Below are 27,369 nucleotides of genomic sequence, written 5' to 3'. Positions count from 1 at the left end.
GTATCAGCCTTGGAGGAGATTATGTTGAGAAATAAAAAAAAAATTCTTAAAAACTTTGTTTTTCTTGGTCAGGCCGGAAACTTATCAATCCACCCTCGTATTTCAAGGGGTCTTAAGTGGAATTACAAGTAAATTCAGATTGAATGCCAACAGCAATTCAAAAAAATTCAAGCGATATCAGCTATTCTAGGGAACTCGAAGCAGATATACATTTAATTTCAATTACGTTAGTTGTTTGGAAATTAATATTACAAAACACTTTTTCTATAATTTGAAGAAAAAAATTTGACATGCCTTAAAATTTCATAAAATCTCTTGATTTTTTTTCAAGAGATTTTATGGAATATTTGTTATCAGATCTTTTAAATTCTTTGAAATATGTACTTTACAAACTTTGACAGCCCGCTAAATGCTTCGGAATTCCTTGAAATCTTTTTAAATCATCTTAAACATTTTTCAGTCGCTTAAAACTTTATAAAGTCCCTTTGAAATCTAATGAAATCTTCGAAAATCTAATACATTATTTTTTAATATACTGGAATCACTTGAATTCTTATGAAAACTCATGACGACGCTTCAAATCATTTTAATGCTTTGGGAATCCCTTGCAATTCTTTAATAACTCATAAAATCTCTTGAAATATCAGAATACATGCTAAATTTCTTAAAATACCATGACATCTTTAGAACAATTTGGCATTCTTTTGATATAATTTGAAATCCCGTAGTGTCTCATAAAATCACTTAAAATATCACTTAAACACTTGACTATCGGGACAATCAGCCGTGAATGGACGAAGCACAAAATGTACATTAAATAGTTCCCAATTGATTTTGATCAAATTTTGTAAAATCGTAGCTCTCATCGTCTCGATTAAAAAGGTCAATAGACAAAAAGTAAAAAAGAGTAAGATTTATTTTTGTAGGTCGCCTACTTATAAGTTAGCCAAATATATTTCTAATGTTCTAAAACCAGTTTCAGGTAACACAGAATCATTTGTTAAAAATAGCTGGGATTTAAATGACACTTTATTTCAAATTAAAGTTCCTTCAACACATTTCTTAGTTTCATTGGACATTGTTTCAATGTTTGATAACATTCCATTAGATCTAGCATTAGACTGTATCGAAGAAAAACTAATACTAAATAAAAATTGAAAGAAAATAACAAAAAATGAATTTTTAGTCTCTAATAGAACTGTTTTCATTAACATGGTTTTCTATTTTAATGGAAAACATTATAAACAATTAAATGGTTGCCCTATGGGCTCACCATTGTCTGTTATAGTTTCAAATTTGGTTTTAGAAGATGTTGAAACAAGAGCTTTGGAAAAATTGAATTTTAAAGCTATTTTATATAAAAGGTATGTGGATGATGGTTTAGCTATTGTTCCTCCTGAAATAATGGTTGATTTCATGAATACTTTTAATAGTATTGAAAATTCCATACAGTTTACATCTAAACTTAAAAATAAATATTCAATAAATTACTTTGATTGGCAAATTATAAAAACAACTGAAGGTAAGTTAATTACCAATTGGTTTAAAAAAGCGTCATGGTGTGGTAGATATCTTAATTTTAATTCACATCATTTATATTGGCAAAAGGTCGGCGTAATAAAAGGTTCAATCGATAGATGCATAAAATTGAGTGATATTAGCTTCAAGAAAGAACATTTGGATCAAATTAAAATGACTATAGTTCAAAATAATTATCCGCTTCCTTTAATAAACAATATTATTCGAGAACGAATTTATGAAATCTACAATGCTTCCAGTAAGAAAAATAGCTGAGTTGACACGTAAAAAAAATCGAATTTAAAAGTTACGTTACCGCATGTTCCAGGACTCTCTGAAAGGTTGCGAAGATCGTTAAAAAAATTCAACATAAATGTTTATTTTAGTAATCAAAACTGTCTGAAATAATTTTACTTAATCCAAAAGATATTGATAGTAACGAAAATTTATCTAGAATTGTATATCTCATTAAATGTAATTGTCGTGAAAAAGTTTATATTGGTGAAACAGCTAGAAGATTAAAAACTAGAATTTCGGCAGATAAAAGAGATTGTAGAGTTGGAAATTTCAATACAGGTCTTTCACAACATTGTTGGCACTTAAACCAAACAATATTAAAATTCTTGCTAGGGAAAAAAATACATGTAAAAGACGCATAATAGAATCCATTTTTATAAACCAATATCACAATATTTTGATTAACTTACAGACAGAAATCACGAATGCCAACAAAATGTATCAAAGTATTATAAAATAAACAAAATCAAGTTAAAATTTCAGTTACTTTGGCGCGTTTTTCTCATTCGCGGTTCCTTTAAAATTACGCCTTTATGCTGTATTAATGAATTTACCACCTTAAGGGCATGTGATACTTACAGTTTCCCCGGCTTTTTTTCACAAAAATGAAAAATTTGTAAAAACTGAATTCGGAGATGCTATAAAATATCATAACGGACGTCCCCAGACTCTTTTTTGAGGGATGATGACCAAAAATTTTACTGTGCTAAATAAAAATTTTATGCATATGCATTATTTTGAGGTTACGTCGTTTTTCATCTCTGCCTTTCCGAAAATCTGGAAATTATTTGTGAAATAAACTTTTTTGATTACCTGCAAACAAGGTTAGTTCCGGGAGATTAGTTACTATGTTTATTTGTAAGTCCAAAGTTTTCGGCCAAAATATTGTGTAGTTTGGAAGTAACGCTCGGGTGAATTGTAACACACATAACCTCCAAATATACACGCACGTTGTTAGCAATATCGAAAATTTTTTGATAAAAAAAAACACAAAAAAGTGTGTGGGGACGTCCGTTAGCATGTTCGCTATCATTTCCCAGATTTTGAAGGCAAAATATTTCTTATCCTAGGAATAAAGCCGGGGGAATATAACACTGAAAAAATCGATACTATTTCCTAAGCGCTATGCAAATTAATCACATTTTGCTAAATTAAAACTTTTTTGAATTAACCTACAAAAAAAGTGTGGGCGGACGTCCGTTAGCATATTCGCTATCATTTCCCAAATTTTTAAGACAAAATATTTATTATTCCAGAAAAAAGCCGGAGGAACCTAAAATTGGTAAAATCGACAATTTTCTAAGTATCACATGCCCTTAATGTATGTCTTTTGTCACTTGCTGGACTGAAAAGCATTGATTACATAGGAGTTTAACTAAAATGAATTTTTGTAGACGAAAGTAAGTGAAAAATCGTGATATAGCTTTGCTTCTCAGATAGAAAAGTTATTTCTTTAATTATTATTAGCAATTGGGGAAGTGGTCGATTTGGACAATTTATCAAGAAAAAATATAATGTTCTGTGATTGAGGTTAGGTTGCATTGTTGGGATAGTTGTCGGTCAAAATTTTTGAATTTCGGTGCTTCGTTAAAGTGTGTTTTTGAAAGATGTCAAGAGATTATTCTTGCACTTTGAGAAAACAAAAATGATCAAAGACTGTGATCCTTCTTAGAAAATCTATAAGACTTCTTAAAAATCCTTAAACTTCTCCGACTTTTTTTAAAATCCCTTCAAATTCTTGACAATTCTTAAAATCTTTGAATTTTTTCAAATAACTTTTAAATTAATTGCTTAACATTCCTTAAAGTCACTAAAACTTATGGAAATATTTTTAAATCCTTTAAAACTAAACTTTAAAATCCCGCCAAGTCCGTAATGATTCCTTAAAATCACTTGAACTCTTAGAAATCCTGTAAGATTTCTTGATAATCCTCAAACTCTTCCGATTTTTTTTTAATCTCTTCAACTTCTTTACAAACATTTAAAATCTTTCGAAGATTCTCGAAATTGACTTAAATTAATTCAAATTTCTTAAAATCCTTTACATTTTCTTAAATTCCTTTAAATCTCTTAAAATTCCTTAAAATCTTTTAACTTTTTCAAATTCATTAAAATATTTTTTCATAACTTTTCAAAAACTCCCTTGAAATTCTTTAAGACTGCTAAAACTCTCTTAAAATCATAAAAAATAACTCGTAGATCCTTCAACCTTTTTGAATTACTTTTAAATCCTTTAAAAAGAAACTTGAAGATTCCGCCAAGTCCCTAATAATTCCTTGAAATCACATGAATTTTTAGAAATCTTGTAAGATTTCTTGAAAATCCTTAAAGTCCTCCGAATTATTTTGAACACCCTATAAATTCTTTGAAATAATTAAAAATATAGTAAAATTGAGTAAAATTAATTCAAATCTTTTAAATTCAAAATCCTTTAAATTTTCTTAGATTTTTTAAAATCTCTTGAAAATCCTTAAATCAATCAGTTTCGTTAAAAACCTTGAAATCTCCTAAAATTCATCACATCTGTTTTAAAATTATTATTATTATTACACCATTAAGCCATTTCCCTTTCGGGGTAGGCGTGACTCACTCGGTAGGGGAAAGGAGTAGTGTGTGGAAGGGATAGAGATTTTTCTTTTCAATAAATCGCTTAACTTTCTTTAAAATCAGTAAAACTGTCGTAAAATCTGATAAAATCTCGTGTAAATCATTAAATCTTTTAAATCTATTTTTCGATTATTTTTAAATCCTTTAAAAAGAAGCTTTAAAATTCCGCCAAGTCCCTAGTAATTCCTGAAATTCACTAGATTTCTTAGAAATCCTTAAAGTCCTCCGAATTTTTTTGAATTCCCTTCAACTTCTTTAAAATCATTTAAAAAATTTGAAAATTGACTAAAATTATTTAAAATCTCTTGAAATCCTTAAATTTTTTTAGACTCCTTAAAATCTCTTGAAAATCCTTAAATCATTGAATTTAAAAAAATTGAAGTCTCTTAAAATATATTAAAATCTTTTTAAATAACTTTTTAAATGGCTTTAATATTAATCCTTTAAAATAAAATCTTAAAATCCCATCAAGTCTCTATAGTAATTCCTTAAAATCACTTGAATTTCAGAAATTCTTTAAGTTTTTGTTTGAAAATCCTTTAGATCCTCCGATTTTTTTTTGAAATTCCTTCGACTTCTTTAAAATCATTGACAATTTTCGAAATTAAGTATAGTTAATTACAATCCTTTGGATTTTCTTGAATTCCTTTAAATATTAAAAAAATTACATCAATTTAAATCTCTTCAAATTCATTAAAATCTTTTTAAATAACTTCAGTGATTCGCTTGACATTTTTTGAAATCATCTAAACTGCCTTAAAATTTGATCAAATCTCTTGCGAATTCTTAAACTTTTTTGGGTTCTTTAAAAAATCTTTAGAATTCCTTGAAAATCGTTCAATTTTTCTTTATTCTTTTTAAATCCCTTCAAAATTTTTGAAATTGTTAAAAATCTCTTGAGAAACCGTAAGATCGCTTAAAGTATTTTAAAATCTTTTAAATTCTCTTGGATATAACTTTATTTGATATGAAACTACTTAAAATGACTTATTATCGAAAAGTATTGTGACATAAGTCGCCGGCAATTGAGGTTATAACCTTAATTAATGCAAATTATTATTTTTCGTGGTGGATTGCCTAATCACACATTTTCCAAATTGCCAACAATAATGAAATAAATGGCTTCTCTTTCTTAAAAGCAAAGCTATGTCACGATTTTTTACTTAATTTCGCCGAAATTAATTAGTTTTAGTTTAACTCCTATCTGAACAATGCTTTGCAATCCACCAAGTGGTATAGCCTTACAGATTTTGATGTTACCGATTGAGCTTGACGTAATATTAGTTTTTTATATCATATTATTATTATAATATATTATTATTAATGTAGTTTGAAAAAAGCGCCTTCGATTTTTATGAGGCTTTTATATCATATGTTTTTCGTATATTTTAATTTAATTTGGTGTCACACGTCATCATTTTTTTTAAAATGACACTGACTATTGACAGACTTTTGACTCCAAAATTAATATTCTTGATTTTTTACAAGATAAAAAGCACAGGTAATTTTTATTTCTATTACTTAAAAAAACCAATTTGTTTGTAATTATTTGAAAGTGAAGATCGTTATTTATATATTATTTATTTAGATTCTTTAAAAAAGGTCGAAACGTCAGAAAGTCAGCATTTCAATAAACGAACTTTCCAATCATTTCGTTTTATTCTTTTAATTAATGAAGACCGTAAGACCTACAAAAACAAATCTTACTCTTATTTACATTGACAGTCGAAGAAAGGATTAATTTGATCCTTATCAAATATACTTATTAAAAAGTAAAAAAATGGACAATTGTCGAGTTACATAGGTATGAAATTCAAACCAGCTAGATAGGGGTGGTTAAAAAAATCCAGATAAATGTCAAAAATGAAATTTTTTTAAGTACTAAAGTTCCCAAAAAATGTGTAATTGGATTTCTGACTATTGGCATCGCTTCAGACAACCCTCCTGATGCACCCCTATTCTCTAAAAGTTTTCAAATTGGACATGGGGGTCAGAACGGGATCAGGACGTTTGTCGGAAGTGATGCCCATAGTCAGGAATGCAATTAAAAATTTCTTGGCGACTCTCATACTTTGAAAATTGTCATTTCTGACATTTGTCTGGAAATTCTTTTTGAAACTACCCCTAGGTATAATTAAAAATTTTGTGGATAATTGGAGTGCTTTAGCAAGACTGTCGAAAGTGCTGGATTGGCCAGCAATGTATTAAGAGTTTTTTGAGGACTGATACTTTGATTTTTACATTTTTTACATTTATCCGGAAATTCTTTTTGAAATCACTTCTAGGTCTAACTTCAAAACTTGCGGATATAACAGGTCGGAAGTTTAATTAAAAATTTGATGGGGACTTTGGTACATTGAAAATTCTTTTTTGATAGTAACCTGAAAATTATTTTTGAAACCACCGCCGAGTTTGTTAGAAATTCAACCCTCTGTAACTCGAAAACTGTCCATTTTTCGACTTTTTGAGTATTGACTTTTTCAATAGAGACGATGAGAGCTACAATTTAACAAAGTTTGATGAAAATCGACTAGGGACCATATTATGCGAAGGGTTCCTTTAAAGTGGAACCTTAAAAATCAGTAAAACACGCTTAAACTTCGCACGTTCATGACAGCCTGCGCAAAGTGAACTAAAATTCGTCTTTTGCTTTCAGTATTCTCTCGCTTAAGAGAATATAGACGATATATTTTAGCTTTTGCTATTGTACAGGTCCTTAGAATCCTAGATGACTGAATCAGACTGTCAAGTTGACGATCCTGGGGAGAAAACCTGATTATCCCAAGAATTTTATAGCTTGATTATCTCAGAGTGTTATCCTATCATACCACACTGAGAGACGTTTTGTTAGAATAAATTTAAAAAATGAATTAGAATTTAGTATAATATCTTTCCAAAATAGGTAAAACCATAGTTTTATTACACTTATCCGTATTACAGTAACGAAGTTTAGTATTATCATACGAGTATCTAAACAAGAAGACGACAAAGTAGTATTCTAAATACAAAATATTATGAATCTTCATTTCAAGAATTAACGCCATTAAAAAAATGATATTCTTCTTACTAAGTTTTCGAAAAATAATTTGAATAAGAAAAATAGTGAATATCATAATCTCGAAAACGTATTTTAGAAATAGATATTGTGAATATGAAGTTGACAGGAACCTGAGACGCATAGCAAATTATGAAAATATTATTCTTGATTTATTATATAGTTTCGTTTGAGAATGCTCCGCGAGTGTTCCCGCCGTTTTCCGATCGAGCCCGATTATGTAGAGCCGAACATGGAACGCATGGAACACAAGAGATATTAAATTAGATAATGTTATTCATAAAAGAATATTATTAGTTGTTGCCAAAAAATGTATTTGATAAAAAATTAATTTAATCATTGAAAGTGCTACAATGCTTAACCTATCTATTAACAAAATGTCTGAACCCACAAATCACTCGTGAAACAGGCCCCAGATATTTGTCATACTGGCCTGAGTTGTCAAGCGACGCCGCTTTGCCGAGATTTTGGCCAAATATTCCATAATTTAAGTTAGCCGTGGGTTTTAGTTGTTAGGGATAAGATGCGTAGTGCTAATTCAGAGTTTTTAAGACAAAGTACGATTTAATTGGGTTATTTTTACTGTGAAATTGTATTGAGGTACACAAACAATTATAAATGTATGGTAATTAGGCAAAACTAGACATAAAAAATTTCATTTTTATAAGAAAAATACAGCAAAAATTTCTGTTCTCGTCATTTTTACGTTTTTAAACAAAATATGAGCCAACTGCGTTATTTGGACCACGGAATCGGATTCAGCAACCTTAAAAACATACAGATATGCTGGTTAAGTCTATCGGGAATGAAAATATATTTTTTGTTACAAAAATATACATGAAAAATCGCTGTTTTCGTCGATTTTACGTGTATTTTTGCGTTTTTCGAAAAAATATGAGCCAAATGAGTTATGAGGACCCCGGATTCAAGTCCAGCAACCCCAAAAAGCTTTTGTATCACGATAATTTACTTGCTCACGCACCGTTGCTTGTTCGTGATTTTTTGGCCAAAAACAAGACCATAATCATGACTCAGTCACCGGATTCAGCGGTGATGGCCCCCTGCGACTTTTTCCTGTTCCCAATAGATACCTATAGAGGAGTCACGTTAGACATTAAAAATGAAAAATTACAAAACCTGGCGGCGTCCCTCCGATATGAATGAAACATTTTGCATTGTGTTTCTAAGAATATGTTATAAAAGGTTAAGAAAAATCTTGCCGCTAATTGTTATTTATTTGTTTAAACAAAGATTTCCGTAAACTCGTTTTTAAAGTCGAATTACTTGGACAACTGCACTCCTAAAGCAACGAAAATAGTGTATTAATGTATGTGGTGGTTGCTAATTATAAATTTAAGGGTGAACACATTCAAAATGGCGGCCAATTTTTTTTACATTTATAAAAAAAATTAAATTATTAATACTTGACATACATATTCCTTGATGCATTGGTAGATAACATATGTTGGACTTGAAATAAGTTGTGAAGCCACCCTAAAATCGAGTAAAACACCCCCAACAAATGCTTTTTGACGTTTATCTTGGAAAGGGTGCATCGAAAACAAATGTTTTTTTCTCAGAAAAATGGTACTTATAATTTAAAATAAGTATGCTAATATAAATTTTTCTCTGGGGGTCATACCATTCGAGTAATTAACTCTCAAAGTAGGGGGTAAGTTCCGCGCAGGTGGCAAGCTCCTTCCATGGCTCATATCTTGAAACAAGATGATTTTTTGAGGAAAATGTATAATACTTAAATTGTAGAACGGAAAATTCTGCATAATTGCAGTTATCTACACTTTCGTAGAAAAACGACCTTCTTTTGAGATATTAGTTGCGGAAGGAGCGTGCCATCTGGGCGAAACAGCTCACCCCCTACTCTGAGGGGTGATTACTCAGAAAGTATGACCCGCGGAGGAAAAATTAATACCAGCATTATAAATTATTATATACTATTTTTCTGAGAAAATAATTTGTTTTCAATCCACCCTTTTAAGAGAAACGTCAAAAACATTTTTTGGGGGTGTTTTTCTCGATTTAAGTGCGGTTTCAGCCCTCATTTCAAGTCCAATTTATATAATGTTATCTATCAATGTCTTAAGGAATATGTATGTCAAGTATTAATAATTTATTTTGAGTTTTTTTAATGTTAACAAAAATTGGCCTTGATTTAAAATGTTCTCACCCCTACATTTATAATTAGCAACACCCAAATACACAAATACATTATTTTCGTGGCTTTAAGACTACATTTGTTCAAATTATTTAACTGTAAACCCCATTCTGCGGAAATCTTTTTTTAAACAAATAAATAACAATTAGCGGCAAGATTTTGATTTTTTAAAACTTTTTATTAGACATCTTGAGTAACACTATGCAAAATGTTTCATTTAAATCGGTGGAACGCAGCCAGATTTCCTAGTTTAAACCTTAGTTGACTCCTCTACTATGAAAGGACGACGTTTTTCCACGATTGAGAAGATAAAGCCCACCGCTGGAAGAGATTAAGGCCATACCAAAAAGCGCATATCAGAAGTACTTCGAGGATTGGAAAAAGTGCTGGCACAAGTGTGTTATATCTGACGGGGATTACTTTGAAGGGGACGCAATAGATATTGACGAATAAATGAAGAGTCCGCGGTCTAAACCTGTTAACTGAATTTTTTTTTGAAATTGATTTTTTTTTATATTCTCTGGCACATTTTTTATATTCAGTTAATATCCCGCGAACAAAACCGTAAAACTCCTTTTAGTTTTTTAATGGATTTAAAAAAATTAAGTTTTGGTGTCTATAGCATATGTTCGCGGAACGATTTTCCTAAGACGTGTACAATTTCTGAAATGTTAGTTAACAGGTTTAGACCGCGGACCCTTTAAATAAATATTCTTTGACAAAAATAAAAAGTCATTTTGTTTAACACACATCGCATATGCATGAGAGCAAGAGAGACAAGATTAGAAAATTTAGATTACACAGAACTACAAAATTTGCACGTAATAACCGGACTATGTAAACCCGAAGGATTTTGGTATCTTAAAACCGAATCTGTTATCAAAATGTCTTCTACGTGTCAGGTTTTCGAGATATCCTAATCTAAAAGTGCAAAAATAGCTATTTTTAGCCAAATTTGAGGCTAATATTTCCATTTGCGATCAACTCAAATCGATTTTTTTTCTTCGAGATATCACACATTAACCATTTGGAAAATAAAAAAGAGTATTAAACAATGGTGTTAGCAGATTTTAGAGAAAGCAATTTCTGATCAGGTTATATTGCCATAAATATGGTTAAAAACAGTCATTTTTGTACTGTTAGGTTATGATATCTCGAAATCTGACGTATAGGAGGCATTTGGATAACGGATTCGGTTTAAGGAAACCAAAATCCTTCAGGGTTACATAGTCCGGTCTTTGCGTACAAAAATAGAGTTCATTTTTGTCGGCCTGTGTTATTAAATGAAACTTGAAAAGTATGAAAATCGATATAAAATCCATCAAGTTTGAAAGTATCTTTATTATTTTTAAAGAGAGAGATGCCTTAGGCATTATTGCGTATGCACAAAAACTTTAACAATATATTACTTTGAGCACGAGAGGTAAATTGAGAAAATGATATAAACGTGTATTACAAATACTTCTTCTTTTTTACTTATAAAAAAATTACGAAATAGTGAAGACGTTTTCAGTCGAGAATGTTGAGAATAAAGACTGATTGATAAGTGATATCTTTGTCCTTAGTCCCTCGCAAGTATCGAATTTGACGCATGTATAAAATTAAAACCAAACCTACCTAATTCACTTTCCACCACGTTCTCCATATTGCATCCACTATCTACACATTTTAGAATTTCCGATTTAATTATCATAATAGTGAGTCTAAAACAACTGTGGATTTTCAAACAGACAATAAAATTATCGTCCGCCTGATTATTAAAGTCTTTTGAACTACTTTTTATTCTTTTGAAATTACCTTAAATATTTACAATATTTCGAAATCCAATAAAATCCATGAAATTATGTTGAAATCAATTGGAATATTGTTATATTTTGGTGTATTCTTTTGTTTTCTCTCAAAATCTTTGAAATTTTATGGTCATTCACAAAGTACATGATGCATTCAGAGGGGGCGGGAACGGATGTGAATGCTCCAAGTTAAACAGTGAAAAACGATTCACGCAGAATTCTGATATATCACGTATTTTCTTTAAGTTCAATGGTCGATCGTACGACCAATCCCTCGTATTATTCTGTTTTAAATTTCTGGCTATAAGATATTAACGCTTCTGCTGTGTACGAATTATTCAATAAGTGCAGTAATTCAGTAATTCGTCGACGGAAGGTTTTATGTGGAGATATGCTTTTAGGGAAATGGAGATGTCAATAATGTGGGAGCCATGCCAATAATATGATTTTAAGCTATACATTCGCCAATAGCATCAATGAGACAGGAATATAATAATAATATTATAGAAGTGCAGGTAATGTCCGGTATAAATTGTGGCCAGGTGGCTATAAAGGCGGAGGGCAAGTATGCATATATGGATATCATGGACGCGCTACCAAACCGCAGATGGTGTTGAATCATGGTCGACTGCAATCGGCATCTGCTATATCACATCCTGGTAGGTAAAAATCATCGACTTTAACATTCTAAAACCCGCTATATTATATCTTCCTATGATAACAAATTTACTGGTCGGAAATAATCATAATATAATTTCAAATTTAAAAATATTTTAACTATAGCAATATACTTTTCCGATATAAATAACGACATAGAATAGTAACGTGTACATGAGTAGACAGACTTCCTCATTTATCACACATAACAAGTGACCTAATTACTGGGTTGCGATGCTCGTTACATAATAGGTAAAAATTCAAGTTCGTACTCAGGTTTATTTGAGGTCCTTTCGCGCTTTTAAACATCAACAAAAATTAAAAAATATTTCACGTTATAAAAGGGGCAGTTAATTTAAGAAGGGAATATAATTATGAGATCTTGCGACAGTGAAAATTGTCAAGCGAAAGCTAATGATGTTATATTTTCCTTTGGACAACAAAACTAAACGTTATGCATGCACTTTTAAAAAAATAGTATATATTGTACTACAATTTTCACCGATAGTGAGTTTGCTCCCTGTATACTGACTTCACGAAATACGAGCACGTTTGCGGACTTATAGGTGCACGCCCAAATATGAGGAGCGTGGAGCTAGTGTTCAAAACTTCTTTAATAATTAATTGTTAATTTCGTTCAATGTCATTTGAGATAACATGATTGTGGTCACTAGTTGACGACCATACTACCATACATTTCGAATACTAGAGCCACGCTTACGTTGTATGGGAGTGAAATTTCATTCGTAAACGTGTTTATTTTCAGTAGTGGGATTCCGGGACTAGGTCGAAGGTCAAACATCGAACGGATCTCTTTTTCTAATACGTGGAGATAGAAAGAGAGGTTTCGGAGGCCCAATGCTATTGTTTCGTCACAAGAGATGTAACTTACTTTGTACTTCATTTTATTCGAAGTGGTTCCTCGTTTTAGAATCGAGTTTTAAATAAACTAGAAAACTGGGATGAGGATAACTACCAGATACAATAAATAAATCAATCATATTATAATTTACAGAATCATTCCTTCCTTCATTCGTTCCTTGAAACGAAAGTATCTCGTCCTTCTGTTGGCATCCTGTTTGCGTACCCAAAACAATTAATTTTAAAGAAAGTAGTTCATTTTTCCACCAATAAGTTTGAAGTTTTAACCCAAAAGAATTAATTTTTAACAAATAATTTAATAATTAATATTTCAACCCAAAAATATTTCATTTTAAATCAGAAACAGTTGAATTTATAAAAAAAAATTGAAATTTTCAATCAAATATTTGAATCCTCAACTAAAAAAGACTAATTTTCCGCCAAGCAGTTGCATTTTTATGCAAACAAACGTTATTTTCTAACAAAAAATACATCTTCTTAATAAATCTCATGAATTTTTCAATTAAAAAGTTAAATTTTCAGCCCAGAGGATTAATTTTCTAGCAAAAAGTCAAATTTTTAACAAAATACATGCATTTTCAACCAAATAATTAAAACTTTAATTAAAAAATATACATTTATAATGAAAAGTTAAATAGTTAAATTTACAATTTAAAAAAAATTAACCTAGAAAAAAACGATTTATCAACAAAATAGTTGAATTTTTAAGACATAGAATGATTTTTTATCTGAAATTAACAATCTTTAACTAAAAAATTACTGCATTTTTGAGGCGAAAATACACATTTTCAAACCCGAAATTGTGAATTTTCAACATAAAAGTTAATTTGAAACCGAAACAGATTAGTTTTTAATCATAAACATGAAGTTTTAATCAGATATTTCCAGTTTTAAACAAGAAAGATGAAATTTCTAAAAAAAAAATTTTAAGTCAAAAAACGAATTTTCAAGAAAACAATTGAATTTTCAACCAAAAAGGATGACTTAATGTATGCACGGCCCCTAAACAGAATTAGGATCCATTGACCTACAAAAAAACATTAATTTTTCTTCTTTTCAGACATGAACTTGTGTAGCTTCCCAGATCAGATCCGATTGAAGATATCTTACGAAAACCTAGTTTGTAGAAGTGGAGCCAGTTCTATCACAGCAATGCCACTTATCATCATAATGTCAATTCTATATGCATTTAGACCCTATCATTAGTTTAATTTTAAGTCGATTAATCCTCATAAAAGTCGATTAGTCTCACACCCTATAAGCACAAAATTGCCTTCATTCAAATTTCGACTCTTCGCTACAGTTTCTAAATTTTTTAGCTTTTCCCATTTTCTATTGCTATTGAATCAAGTAAAAGTATTAAAAGCTTTCTCATACTTAAAAATCATAATTTATTTTAAGCTATCCTTTTTATCCATTCAGGACTATTTATCAAATCCAAAGTTATTTCGATTTTTGTAATCACTTGTAATAATTATTAATTGTAAGCTGCTGACATATTAAAAATATTTTATAGATGTATATTTTTCCGGTCAAATTAAAAATCGAGTTTTTCATTTTAAAGATGAAAGCTTCTGTCGAAAATGGAATAATGTTCAACAAAATAGTTGAATTTTTAAACGAAAGAGATTAATTCTGATTGTGGAATTTAATAGTCAAATTTTCAAATTAAAAATGGAGTTTTTCATTTGAAAGATGAAATCTTTTGTCGAGAATGGAATAATGTTCAACAAAATAGTTCAATTTTTAAGCGAAAGAGATTAATTCTGAACGCGGAATTCAGTAGTAAAAATTTTCAAATTAAAAATCGAGTTTTTAATTTAACCGTTGAAAGTTTCTGTCGAAAATCGAATAATGTCCAACAAAATAGTTGAATTTTTAAACAAAAGAGATTAATTCTGAATGCGGAATTTAATAGTAAAAATTTTCAAATTAAAAAACGAGTTTTTCATTTCAAAGATGAAAGCTTCTGTCGAAAATGGAATAATGTTCAAACAAAATAGTTGAATTTTTAAACGAAAGAGATTAATTCTGATTGCGAAATTTAATAGTAAAAATTTTCAAATTAAAAATCGAGTTTTTTATTTAACCGATGAAAGCGTCTGTCGAAATTGGAATAATGTTCAACAAAACAGTTAAATTTTCAAATGAAAGAGATTAATTCTGATCGCCGAATTTAATAGAAAAATTTTCAGATTAAAATGCGAACTTTTAATCTAAAAGATCGAACTAGCTGTTCGAAATAGACGAGTGTTCATCAATATAGTTGATTTTGCTACACAAAAAAGATGACTTTTTAGGAAAATTTAGATAAAATCATCAACAAAATAAAAAAATTAATCTGGAAAATTCCGGGTTTTCCTCTAAACTCTAGGGTACTTCTTAGTGTTCAAAAATCTGGACTATAGTTCCCGGTTTTCCCAGTCAGTGACCACCCGACTTGAAGTTGTACATTTCTTTAATTTTTTGTGACTTAGAATATGTGGTTGCCTTTTTTTAAGTCGAATATTTAGGGGATGATGTTGATAATCCAACGATTTTTCGATCGCACCTGGTGTGATAATTCTGAAAAAAAAGAACCTGAAAACAATGATGAGCAGAGTGGAGCTGAAAGGGAAACATAGGAACATAACCTACAATTTCTTGAGGTATTTGCAGATTTGCTTACTCTGGCATTAAATTAAACCAACTATGGATAATAATTAAAGCACAAATATACAAAATCTACAAGCGGATTTTAAGATGAAACACTGGACAGTTAAAAACACACAAAATTGACCCATTTATCTGTCAGATTGTATCTGTCAAAAATTGCTTGCTTCGGGATCGAACAGTAAAATCCCAACAATCTCAATTCTAAATCTGCCTGAGATAAAGCCGATATCAGGTTGTGTGCGTGCGATATACCTACGATGGCCGAGTCCTGGAATTACTCGTGGATTTAAAACCGATATATATATATATATATATCAATCAAATGGCCATCACGGGTATACGGGCGAGTAGGGGGCGCTATGTTTTTATCAACTGATATTTCTAATGCATTGTGACTCTCTATTTCTCTCTGGTATTATCTGTGCACCTGGACTTGTATGTGAAAAATGTAATCATATTAATTGAGACGTGCACAGTTGGCCAGGTGTCATTTGTGCATGTGGACTTCTACAATGTAAGTGAAGAAGTTAATCACATCAATTAAGAGGTGCACAGTTGGAGGTCTCACATACGTTCACATGGACTTGTGGGTTCAAAATCTGACCAAGAGTAATCGATACATGCACATTTGGGAGTATCCCATCTGTGCAAGTGGGATTGTCACTTGAAGATCTTTTCGTGCTGATTAAGATGTGCATACATGGTATTATGCCATCTGTGTTAGTGGACTGTTAGTTAAAAATATGAGCATGAATAAATGAGTACAATAAATGTTACATAGTTAAGATAATAAATAGAGAAAATAATGATAGTCAATTTATAAGACAGTTCAATCACTTAGACAAAATTGACCGGCCATGAATTAAAAACTTTCACTTTGGAAAATTATTAAATTTAAAATAATCTGATTTTGAATACCTAGTTCCCCCATGGTTTTATTTTTGCAGAAAATTTATTTTCACAGATAATTTTAAAAAGGAGCTTGGTAAATTGGAAAGTTAATCTGTGATTTTTAAGATTTTAAAGATGTGAATTTTTTATTTGTAAAAATAAACTCTAGTATATTTTTTCATGTTTGCAATGATTTCTTAAAATAGCTGGTAATACTAAAAAAACTCCTCAATTCTTCACTGCTTTTTCATTGCAGCTAAATACGGGACAAATCACTATCGTGGAACGACAAATTAAAAAATAAATATAATAAAAGTGCGAAACACAGTCACTTCCCATACAAAACGAGACTCTCTGTTATAAAAGTATAAACATGGCTGACTAGTCAGTTTTATGGCAGAGGGGTACAGGCGAAGGAGGTAGTGACGTCACGTACATACCACCTATATCATAATCAAGTGCGATGCAGAAGATGCGTGATGAGAGTGCTTTCGTTAAAACCGAATGAGCTTTAACAAAAGAGAATTCACATTAACCAAATTACAGTTGTCGATGGTTTGACCTTTAATTCCCTAAGGTCTGTGTACAAACTTGGGGGGAGTAAAAAGACCGTGTAATAGAATCTGAATACATTATATATATATACGAGGTGTGATCAAAAAATAAGGTGACTATGGTTTTCTCAAAAAATATTAATTTATTCCTCAATATTTATGTTGTCCCCTTCAAAGTAATCCCCCTCAGATATAATACGCTTGTGCCAACGCTTTTTCCAATCATCGAAGAACTTCTGATAATCATTTTGTGGTATAGCCTTGAGTTCTTCCAGCGATGCAGTTTTTATCTCCTCAATCGTTGAAAATCGATGTCCTTTCATGGGTCTCTTCAGTTTTGGGAAAAGAAAAAAGTCACTGGGGGCCAAATCCGGTGAATATGGAGGCTGAGGCATGACTGTGGTGCTGTTTTTGGTCGGATCTTTTGATCAAAATTAAGCAGTTTTGGAACAAAATTCGCTGACACACGTCTCATGCGCAAAACGTCCGAAAAGATAGCATGGCATGAGCCAACCGATATGCCAACATCTTCAGCAACATCTCTGATGGTAATTCGGCGAGTTTTCAACACCATTTCTTCCACTCCTTGAACGTTTTAATCTGTTGTCGACGTGCTGGGACGTCCAGGGCGAGGTTCGTCTTCGACATCCTCTCGGCCTTCTTGGAACAGCTTGTACCACTTACACACATTTTTCTTACTCAGAGTAGACTCACCGTATGCAACTGTCAACATCTCAAGAGTTTTAGAGCACTGGATTCCATTTTTCTCGCAAAATTTAATGCAAACTTTTTGCTCCATTTTTTTCGAAAGAAGAAAATCGCCGAGCACAACAAACCCTTCTAACCTTTTACACCTCTGCCAGAAAAACAACACGAGCTGTATAGTCAAAACTGTGAATATATGATCGTGACGAGTTTACCAACACAACAAAACAAAAAATTTTAAAATTGAATGTACGTAGCCTGCGAAAATTGAAAAGTCACCTTACTTTTTGAACACACCTCGCATATATATATTCAGTAATCTAGAGTCTAGATTACCTAATATTGCCCCTTTCGTTCTGGTATCGGGATCCCACCCTAGAAGCGAAAAATGGTTAAACTGCCCAGATTACAATAGGTGCGGACACATATTAGCCGCACGCAATGTGCGCACCAAATACGGCTACGATGCGTGCACCATGATCTTTACGGAATGCGTTTCATTTGGTGAAAGCACTGTACTTTAATAGGTGTGGGCCGCCGAACAGTGGGAAAAAAGCACCTTTTTGGACAAAAATCGACCGACAGTGCAATTCTTAACGGATTTTGATGTTTTTTTTTAGAAATGACCGTAAGGCTTCCAATTATGACAAGTTACTGCGGATATTCTAATTTGACTTGACGTAAATTTTTTATTGAACAACTAAGTTACAACTTTTTGCTGCTAAACTTTTCCGTGATACCATTTTTTCTAAGACTTTCAATTTCATTAAAAATGGTTATAAATCAATTAAATAAGTAACTAAAAATAATTTTCAGTGGGTTAGAGTAACTACAAAAATTTTTAATAATGTTATAAACAAATTAATTCACAAAAGTCATTTTTTCGTGATTCGCAATGATTAGCACATTTTGAACATTTTTTCAGGAATAGCTCTGATTTTTTTTGCAGAATCAATGCAAAATATCTTGCAAAATATTCTTTGCTGACATATTTTTAATAGTGACAGAAACTGGTAATTATTTTTAAGAAATTTATGAACAAATGCACATTTTTACCATTTTTTTTAATAGGCTAGATTTTTTGCAGAATTAACTGAAAATGTCTTGGCAAAGACTACTTGCAAATAAGTCTTTCTTGAAATAAAATAAAAGAAATGAAGCAAACAAAATCAGGAACGACTTGAAGTTGCTGCAGCTACAAATAAATTGTTTTTGGTATTAACCATACCTAAAAACAGTTGAATGTAGCTGAAGCAACTTCAAGTCGTTGATTTGTTTTTCTGCATTTGTTTTATTTGAAGATGGATCCGAAAATTTGAAGATGGATCCGAAAAGACAAAGAAAAGGCGCGTCCAAGAATTTGCTTCAAATTATAGCAAGGAAGAATTAGCCAAAGCACTTTCATTGATCAAAAATGAGTCCAATAGGGAATCTGGAACGCAGTTTCGTAAGGAAGATGATGAAGAGAATAAATTGCAAAGAATCTTAGCGATGTACGTGGATTTAGGTCTGTCGAAGAGGAAATACAAAAAGCTAACAAAGTACAATGAAGAAATAACTGGCAATGATTCATATCCGCCGTATTTAAAGATCTCCAAAGCAAAAAAAGCTTGCTATCCAGGAAACGGTGAGCAATAGAGACATCTAATTTAGGAGCAAGTTTACATTTCATAAGTTTACTGGGTCATACAGTAAAGCGAATCTTGTTGCAAATGGAAAAAGATGATCTCGCTAATCTTTTTGGTAAAAAAACTAGTGCTCTTTGGAAAGTGGGGTATGGACGGTGCTTCCGCGCATCAGATGACACGGCAAAAGTGGTCAAAGAAAAGTGATGATGTGGATGCAAACGATGAACCTTATAACAGTGATTCTGAGAGTGAAGAAAACATCAGCTATCACAAGAGCCTTTTCACGGATAAATCTTTCTTTTTGATTTCCGTTGTCCCTCTTCAATTAAAAGCAGATGATGATATTATTTGGACGAACAAAACATCTTCATCTGTCAATTTCTGTAGGACAATTAAATTTAATTTCCTTAAAGAAACTGATTCTTTTGTAAAGAAACAGTACAACTATCACATAAAGCTGCTGGAAAAAGTTCGTACCTATTACATTGGTGTCAGTGGAATGAGTTTTGATATCAGCTTTGACTTGAAGTGTACGATGATTGATGGAAAGGTATGTAATATTCTAACTGGACAGAAAGCATCTTCTCGCTGCAATATTTGTGGAGTTGGATCAAAACATGTTAACAACTCACCATATGTGCAATTCCATGCAATGAGGCACATTATAAATTTGGACTCTCGACGTTGCATGCCTGGATACGTGTTCTGAAATATTTGTTACATGTTTCCTACAATATGGATTTTAAAAAGTTTTCCGCAAGAAAAAAGGAAGAAAAGTAAATGAAAAAACCAAGAAAGGAACGTATTCAGATAAAATTACGATCCTAACTGGGTTTAACAGTTGATGTGGTAAAACAGGTTTATGGAACAACAAATACCGGAAATGTTGCCCGTTCCTTTTTGGGAAAAGCTAAATCGGTTGCTAAAATAACCGGTTTGGATGAAGATCTGATCACCAGATTCTACTATATATTACAAGTTATAACGTGTGGAAGGATAGTTAATTGTGCGAAATTGAAGACTTATTGTTTGGAAACCGCTGATCCTTGCATAAATCTTTATCCTTGGCATAAAATGCCACCATTAGTACATAAGCTGCTTATTCACGGAAGTGATATAATTCAATCTCTTGAGCTACCAATTGGTTGGTATTTAGAAGAGTCGAAAGAGGGAAACAATATGATCTTTAGAAAAGTTAGAGCTAATAACAGCAGAATGTCTGACAGACAAATGACAAACCTAGAAGTTCTTTCTCATCTTCTGCTCCATTCGGATTCTTTGATAAGTAATTATAGAAAAGTAAAATCCAGGAAGATGAAACCTCGGTCAGAAATGGCTGAAAGCATGACAATCTCCAAGGAGTGAGCTCGATTCTTACTTACTAAAGCATAAATGCCTACATAAAAACGGCCCTTTTCAGGGCCACATGATTTAAAAATGGCTGAAAGTATCACAATCTTCAATAAGTGAGCTCGATTCTTACTTACTGAAGCACGAATTCCTACCTGAAAATGGCCCTTTTCAGGTCCAAATAAGACAAAAATGGCTGAGAGTATCACAATCTCCAATAAGTGAGCTCGATTTTCACTTATTGAAGCACGAATAATCAACGATCAAGCCTATATATAAAAAATGGTCAAAATGTGCAATTGTTCATAAAAATTGTTTAAATAATTATCAGTTTTTGTCAATATTAAAAATATAATAGCAAAGAGTCTTTTGAAAGACATTTCGAATTGATTCCACAAAAAAATCAAGCTTGTACATGAAAAAATGGTAAAAATGTGCATTTGTTTATGAACATTGTTTAAATAATCAACACATTTCGATCACTATGAAAAATATTACAGCAAAGTGTCTTTAGTAAGACATTTCAAGTTGATTGCGCAAAAAATCAATCATATTCATGAAAAAGGGTCCAAATGTGCATTTGTTTATAAAAATTGTTTAAATAATTGGCAATTATTATATATTCTTAACTTATTGTAAGCTCACATCATTATCTGTGATACTTTATACAAAAGCTATGGGTTAAAATTAGCTAATCATTGCGAATCACGAAAAAATGACTTTTGTGAATTAATTTGTTTACAACATTATTAACAATTTTTGTAGTTACTCTAACCCACTGGAAATTATTTTACATTCCTATTTAATTGATTTATGACCTTTTTAAATAAATTTGAGAGTCTTAGAAAAAATGATATCACGGAAAAGTTTAGCAACAAAAAATTGTAACTTTGTTGTTGAATAGAAAATTTACGTTAAGTCGAATTAAAATATCCGCAGTCACTTGTTATAACTGGAAGCCTTGCGGTCATTTCTAAAAAAAAACATCAAAATCTGTTAAGAATTGCACTGTCGGTCGATTTTTGTCCAAAAAAAGGTGCTTTTTTCCCACTGTGCGCCAGTGCCATTTCAGCGGCTGTTTGTGCTGATTTACAGCACTTAACGGCACTGAGAAGTGATAGGACGGTCATAGAATGGTCCTATTATATTCGTCACGTACCTGGCCGCAACTTTGAAGTTAAATGAAAAAATATTGTCTGTTTTGGCCATTCCATTTACGAGATACGTTATATTCATTCCAAATTTAAACATCGAAAAGATAAAGTTAGATATCTGAAATAATCGAAACCCGTAGATTCTGAATTTCTCACCTTCTCGTAGATAATTTCAAAATTTTACAAATTATAATTTTTGAATTTTTAATCCCTTTCAGCTGGTCTACTTGGCCGCCTAGTCACATAGGCATAGGCACATCTATTTTCACTAACACTATAGTATACACTACTAATACACCTTTTTAAAGACCTCGCAGGTTAGATTTATTGGGTGAGAATAGCCTTTTCAAAATTTAAATGGACACTTGAAGGGGAGCTCAGGCATAGAAAACTAGCGGTACAGGTAGTGCTGAAGAAACAGCACTGAATCAACACTGACCAGTGTTGCTTCATTGCCTTTTCAGTGCAGTTCATCGGCAGGGATATTTGCGCTCGCTATAGGTTTTGAGGTTAAGAATGGAGCACATGTGCACGGCAAAGGTTATTTTAATCTTAACAGATTGAGTGTAGTATAGGGAAATATGGTCAAATTGATAAAATAAATAAAATAATATTTCTTAATACGTATAAAGGAACATGAGAGAAAAGTCAGGCTAAAACACTTTACTCCATCATCACAATGGATATAATATCAATCCGACTTGGCTTTCCGTCCTCCCGGATTTGAAAAATTTTTAAAATAGGCTCAATTGGCCAATCAGATTCGACCAATCCACACGGCGGCCGCTCTGTCGAAATACAGGTATCGCAGAGAATATACATATGAACAACATAACCTGATACCTCAGTTTCAGTTCAGCCCTGAAGGAGTAAACTTTAATGTTAACGAAACGTCGGAAAAATTTGTAGTTTTTTACACAATTGGAACCCAAACTATCTCTTTTTATCAAAATGAATCATCGTGAAAGAATTAAGTCTATTCCTTATAAATAGTTGTCAATTATTTACCATAGTTTAATTATTCGCTTTGAAGAACAACCCTTCAACCGCACGATAATCAGATGCGCGTGCGCACATCATTTGTCTGTGATATTTATCGTATATGCGGCCTCAAATACGGCGAATGATGCAGTCAACTAGTGACGATAAATCCTCATGAGATGCGCGCATTTTGCGTCCAATATGATTGCATATTGTTATCTGGGTGACTTATTTTTCTGAAATAATAGTTGGAAGTACCCTACGATAGTCATCTCAAGAGTATATGCTAAAGATGCTCAAGGCTCTTAGAAGCTCTGAGAAATTCTCAGCAGGCACTCAGGTTGATATATTTAAAGGTCCAGGTAGCTTGTTTAAATGATATGAAGGCTTTAAAATTTCCTTTCCTAAATAAAAATTAAAATAAGATCATAAATAAAAAGCAGAGAGGCTGAAATTGAAATAAAAATTCAATCTTAAATAACAAGAAGAGCGACTATCTCAATAAATTAACAGACACTCAGGGGTCTTTTGTTAAGCTTTCGGATCAAAATTCAGAAATTAATTTTGGTAATTTCAGAGTTAACAGCCTAAAACATAATAATTGGGTATCTAAGGGTTTCGGTTATTTTAGATATCTAACTTTTTGTTAAATGTTTAACATTGGAATTAATACAACGTATATCATAAATGGAATGAGATACGCCAAAACAGGCAAAATTTTTTAATTCAACTCCAAAATAGTATATTAATATATAAGTTACAATTATAAATAAGTAAAATGGAAAAATTCATCAGTGAAAATAAAGTGTTAATAATTTGAAGAAAAATTTAAAAAGGTAGTCGGGTTGGCCAAAGATATTATAAGCCTAGATGCGGCACGTGTATATTTCGAGGAACTAATTGTAGACGGCGTTCCCGGCAAAAATTGCCCGATCCCCCCATGCCTCTCAACCCGAAAATCGCACCCACCAACTACTTTGCCCCTGCAATCTTCACCCGTCGAACAAGTCCACCAAATAGCCGATACTAAGTCGGCAAATACTAAATACTTAAAAATATAAAATATAAATTTTATATCGAGAATTTTGATTTATTATTTTCAATTAATGAATCATTTATTTGAATAAGTTTTGCATCAAGAAAATATGTAGATGCATAATATTTACTTCTAAATTGAATTAAAATGTAATTGTATCGTAATAAATATTTTTAGCTGACATCTTTTATTGAAAAAATTAGTCATTTTGCAATTAAAATTTACTGTCTATGAATAATATTATTTTGTTGTTTTGAAAAAAAGCGGTAGAAATTCTACTGAATGAAACTATACGTTTCAAGGCATTAAAAGTTTTAATTGATAAACATATTTAGTTGAAATTTAAAATAATTAATTTTTTAAATAAATATGTTCGTACAGCATTCTCGCATGTATAATTAGCGATTTGGAGTTTTTAGATGTAGAGTTAAATGTTATAGGAATACCGCCTCCCTCACGATTATTAATTTAAGTAAACAATAATTCGTAAATTTCTATGTTTGTGTAATTAATTATGAATTAAATAAATTATAATGAAACGATAAAATTATATAATAAAATTATTTTTTATTTAATTTTTTATATAATATTTTATAGAAATTTATATATATTACTATGTATGTAAATTATATCCCGATTTTTTAAATTGAGAACCCCATAATTTCAAAATTGAAAAAATTTATTCTTGAATTTTACTCGAGTGGTTGATCAGAATATATAAATATTTTGCCTTACATTTCTTAATTTAAACTAAAAGCTCAGAAATTATTGGAAAGTTTCAAAAACATTTATCTCTTAATTGTTACTTTGTAATAAAATAATTCGTAAATGAACTATTTATTGTCGCGTGCACATTCTCACCGTGCGCTGTGCCCGTGGCTTGCAAGTTTGAGCGCGCCTGGGGCGCGCGTCTTTTGATTCCCGCGATTCGCGCTCAGATATTTATTCGTTGCATTTAGAATGCTTGAATGAAATTTTATCAAAAATATCTCTTTAGATTGCAGTATTTATATGCGTGTTCATATTCTTAATGTATTGCTTAAATAAGTATAGTTAAAGATTAAGTTTCTCAAAGCTCTGTAGGCTTTGAGGTACACAATATTATCGTGACACTCGCGCTTAGCACTCGTTTTTTGACAGACAGTTGTAAATTTATATTTTCTAGACCACCTTAAAATAAAATTAAAAAATACAATCCTTTTTTTAGACATTTTTCTCTATCTATTGTTGTTTTCTATTGTTGTTTTTCCACAAATTTTTCATTTTTATTTTTAATACCATTTTTATGATCAAAACCAAAACTACGTGTCATGTCAAAAAGTAATTCATAACAAATTTTTAGCTCTTTTTCGGGTAAATAATTTTTGTTAAATCATTTTTTATTCGTAACTTGCATCATTTTTTCACAAAGTTTTTTTTTATATTTTCAATGTTATTTTTCGCGAATAAAACACAACGTACGCCTCCTATCAAGAAGTGATTATTAACGAATTTGTAGATCTTTTTTGAGATCACAATTTTTGTTGATTCATCTTCTTTTGTATCGTTCATAGTTTGACCACAAAATGGGATTTTTCATATCTCATTATTTTTTGTGAAATAAAAATTAGAATTTTCAACTTTACAAGAAAATACAAAAAGTTTGTATGATAATCTTCTAGGGCTTTTAAAAAACAATGCTTTTCTTTACTTTTTTTCATATCGTACGTTGTTTGGCTTATAATTTTGATTGTCGATTGATATTAAAAATTTGGAAAATTCTATAACTCTGAGAATTTTTTTTGTATAAAAAAAAGTCATCAAGATAAATTGTTTGGCCTTCTGAGTACTATTAATAGCCGTAAATAAAAATTTTAAGTATAATAAAATGGTCCCAAAATTTGTATTTTTATCCAAAATGGCTGTTAACGAACTCGTCCTTTCTTTTCGGACTTGTCGGACCTTTCTTTTCTTATCCTTTCTCAATCATAAATGATGAGAATGAGAAAAATTAGAGGCCCTTTAATTTTTGTTATTAATTTCAGTTTCTAAATCATTTGAATTCTTCAATGTAAAACGCTGTTACTTTTCTGTGCAATATTGATATTTCATCCAACATAAATAAAATTGAAAATAAAGTTTCTTAAGTATAGTCTCAATATATTGTTCTCTGTCATTCTTTTAATTGTTGTAATTTCTTTTTCTGAGTCTTGTCGATTTTTCGTTGTGAATTTTTATGCTAAACAATTTTTAAACTATACATTATAAGGATAATTTCATTAAATACAAAAATCGAAACTTTAAGGGGTCGTCAGTAAACTGCATTACCAATTGCATGGGGAGGGGTTCATGCTAAGAACTATGGTTCGAACAGGGGTTGGGGGTCAGTGGAAAAAAAGTTATGAAATTAGATAACATTTAGCATGTTTCCTTATTATTCACTTTTAAAGAATTGTTCTTTTTTCTTTATTTTTAAGAAACCCCCTTTTATTATTTTTTCGCTTAAATCCTGCTTGGTAGAAAGTCTAGTATTATATTTGTGGTTCGGAATTCAACTCGTTTGGTTAAAAATTTTAGTATTCAGTTGCAAATTTTATTATTCTGTAAAAAATGAAACTATTTTGTTAAAAAGTCATCTTGTTTCGTTAAGAATTCAGAAGCTTGGTTAAAAGTTGAACTAGTTTGTAAAAAAATTATTCTTTTGGTTTTAGATTCACCTCTTTGGTCGAAAATTGAACCATTCTATTTTTAGAAAATTAATCTTCTGCGGATAAAAAGTCATTTTTAGGCTGAACTCTTTTGTTAAAAATGTAACTATTTTGTTGAAAATTCGTTTTTTTAAATAAGAATTAATTTTTTTTAACTAACAAGGTGAACATTTCATTTTTTATTTAAATTGATATTTTTAATAAAAATTAATATTTTCTAATTTAAAATTGCTCCTCCCGGCTTTCAAATTCAAAAATTTTGTTAAAAATTAATATATATTTTGTTGAAAGCTTGTCTTATTTTCGTAGATCATTAATACAATGCTGGAAAATTCATTTCTTTGGTTGAAAATTTAACTATTTTTTTCGCAATTTATCTTCTTTAATTGAAAATTAAACGACTTGGTTAGAAGTTGAACTATTCCATTAAAGATTCATATTTTTGGACTCCCCTTGATCTTTGGGGTTGACTCTTTTTTTGAAAATTTAATTTCTAGATTTAGTTGAAATTAATCTTTTTTTAACACGTAACAATTTTCTTGATATTTTGGGTTTGTTGTTTTGTTCAAAATTAATTTTTTATCTGAAAATTTGCAATTTTACATTTTTGTTCGAAATTTATGCTTTATAAGTTTAAAATTTAATTATTTTTTAGAACATTGTTTTGTTTTGTTGAAAATTCATCTCTTTGGTCGAAAATTAATTTTCTTGATTTTTTTTACATCGTCCTTTTATTAAAAATGCAATTG

The 27,369-nt window shown here is 30.9% G+C and overlaps 1 protein-coding gene across 1 annotated transcript in view; it reads right to left on the bottom strand.

Annotated features, from left to right (window-relative positions):
- Window positions 1-27,369, bottom strand: part of LOC117180780 — a 566,469-nt gene that overhangs the window by 59,280 nt on the left and 479,820 nt on the right. The gene's annotated exons all lie outside the window — the stretch shown is intronic.

Source organism: Belonocnema kinseyi, chromosome 9, assembly GCF_010883055.1.
Source record: "Belonocnema kinseyi isolate 2016_QV_RU_SX_M_011 chromosome 9, B_treatae_v1, whole genome shotgun sequence".
NCBI classification, from domain to species: domain Eukaryota; kingdom Metazoa; phylum Arthropoda; class Insecta; order Hymenoptera; family Cynipidae; genus Belonocnema; species Belonocnema kinseyi.
This window is presented reverse-complemented; position numbering and strand designations above follow the sequence as displayed.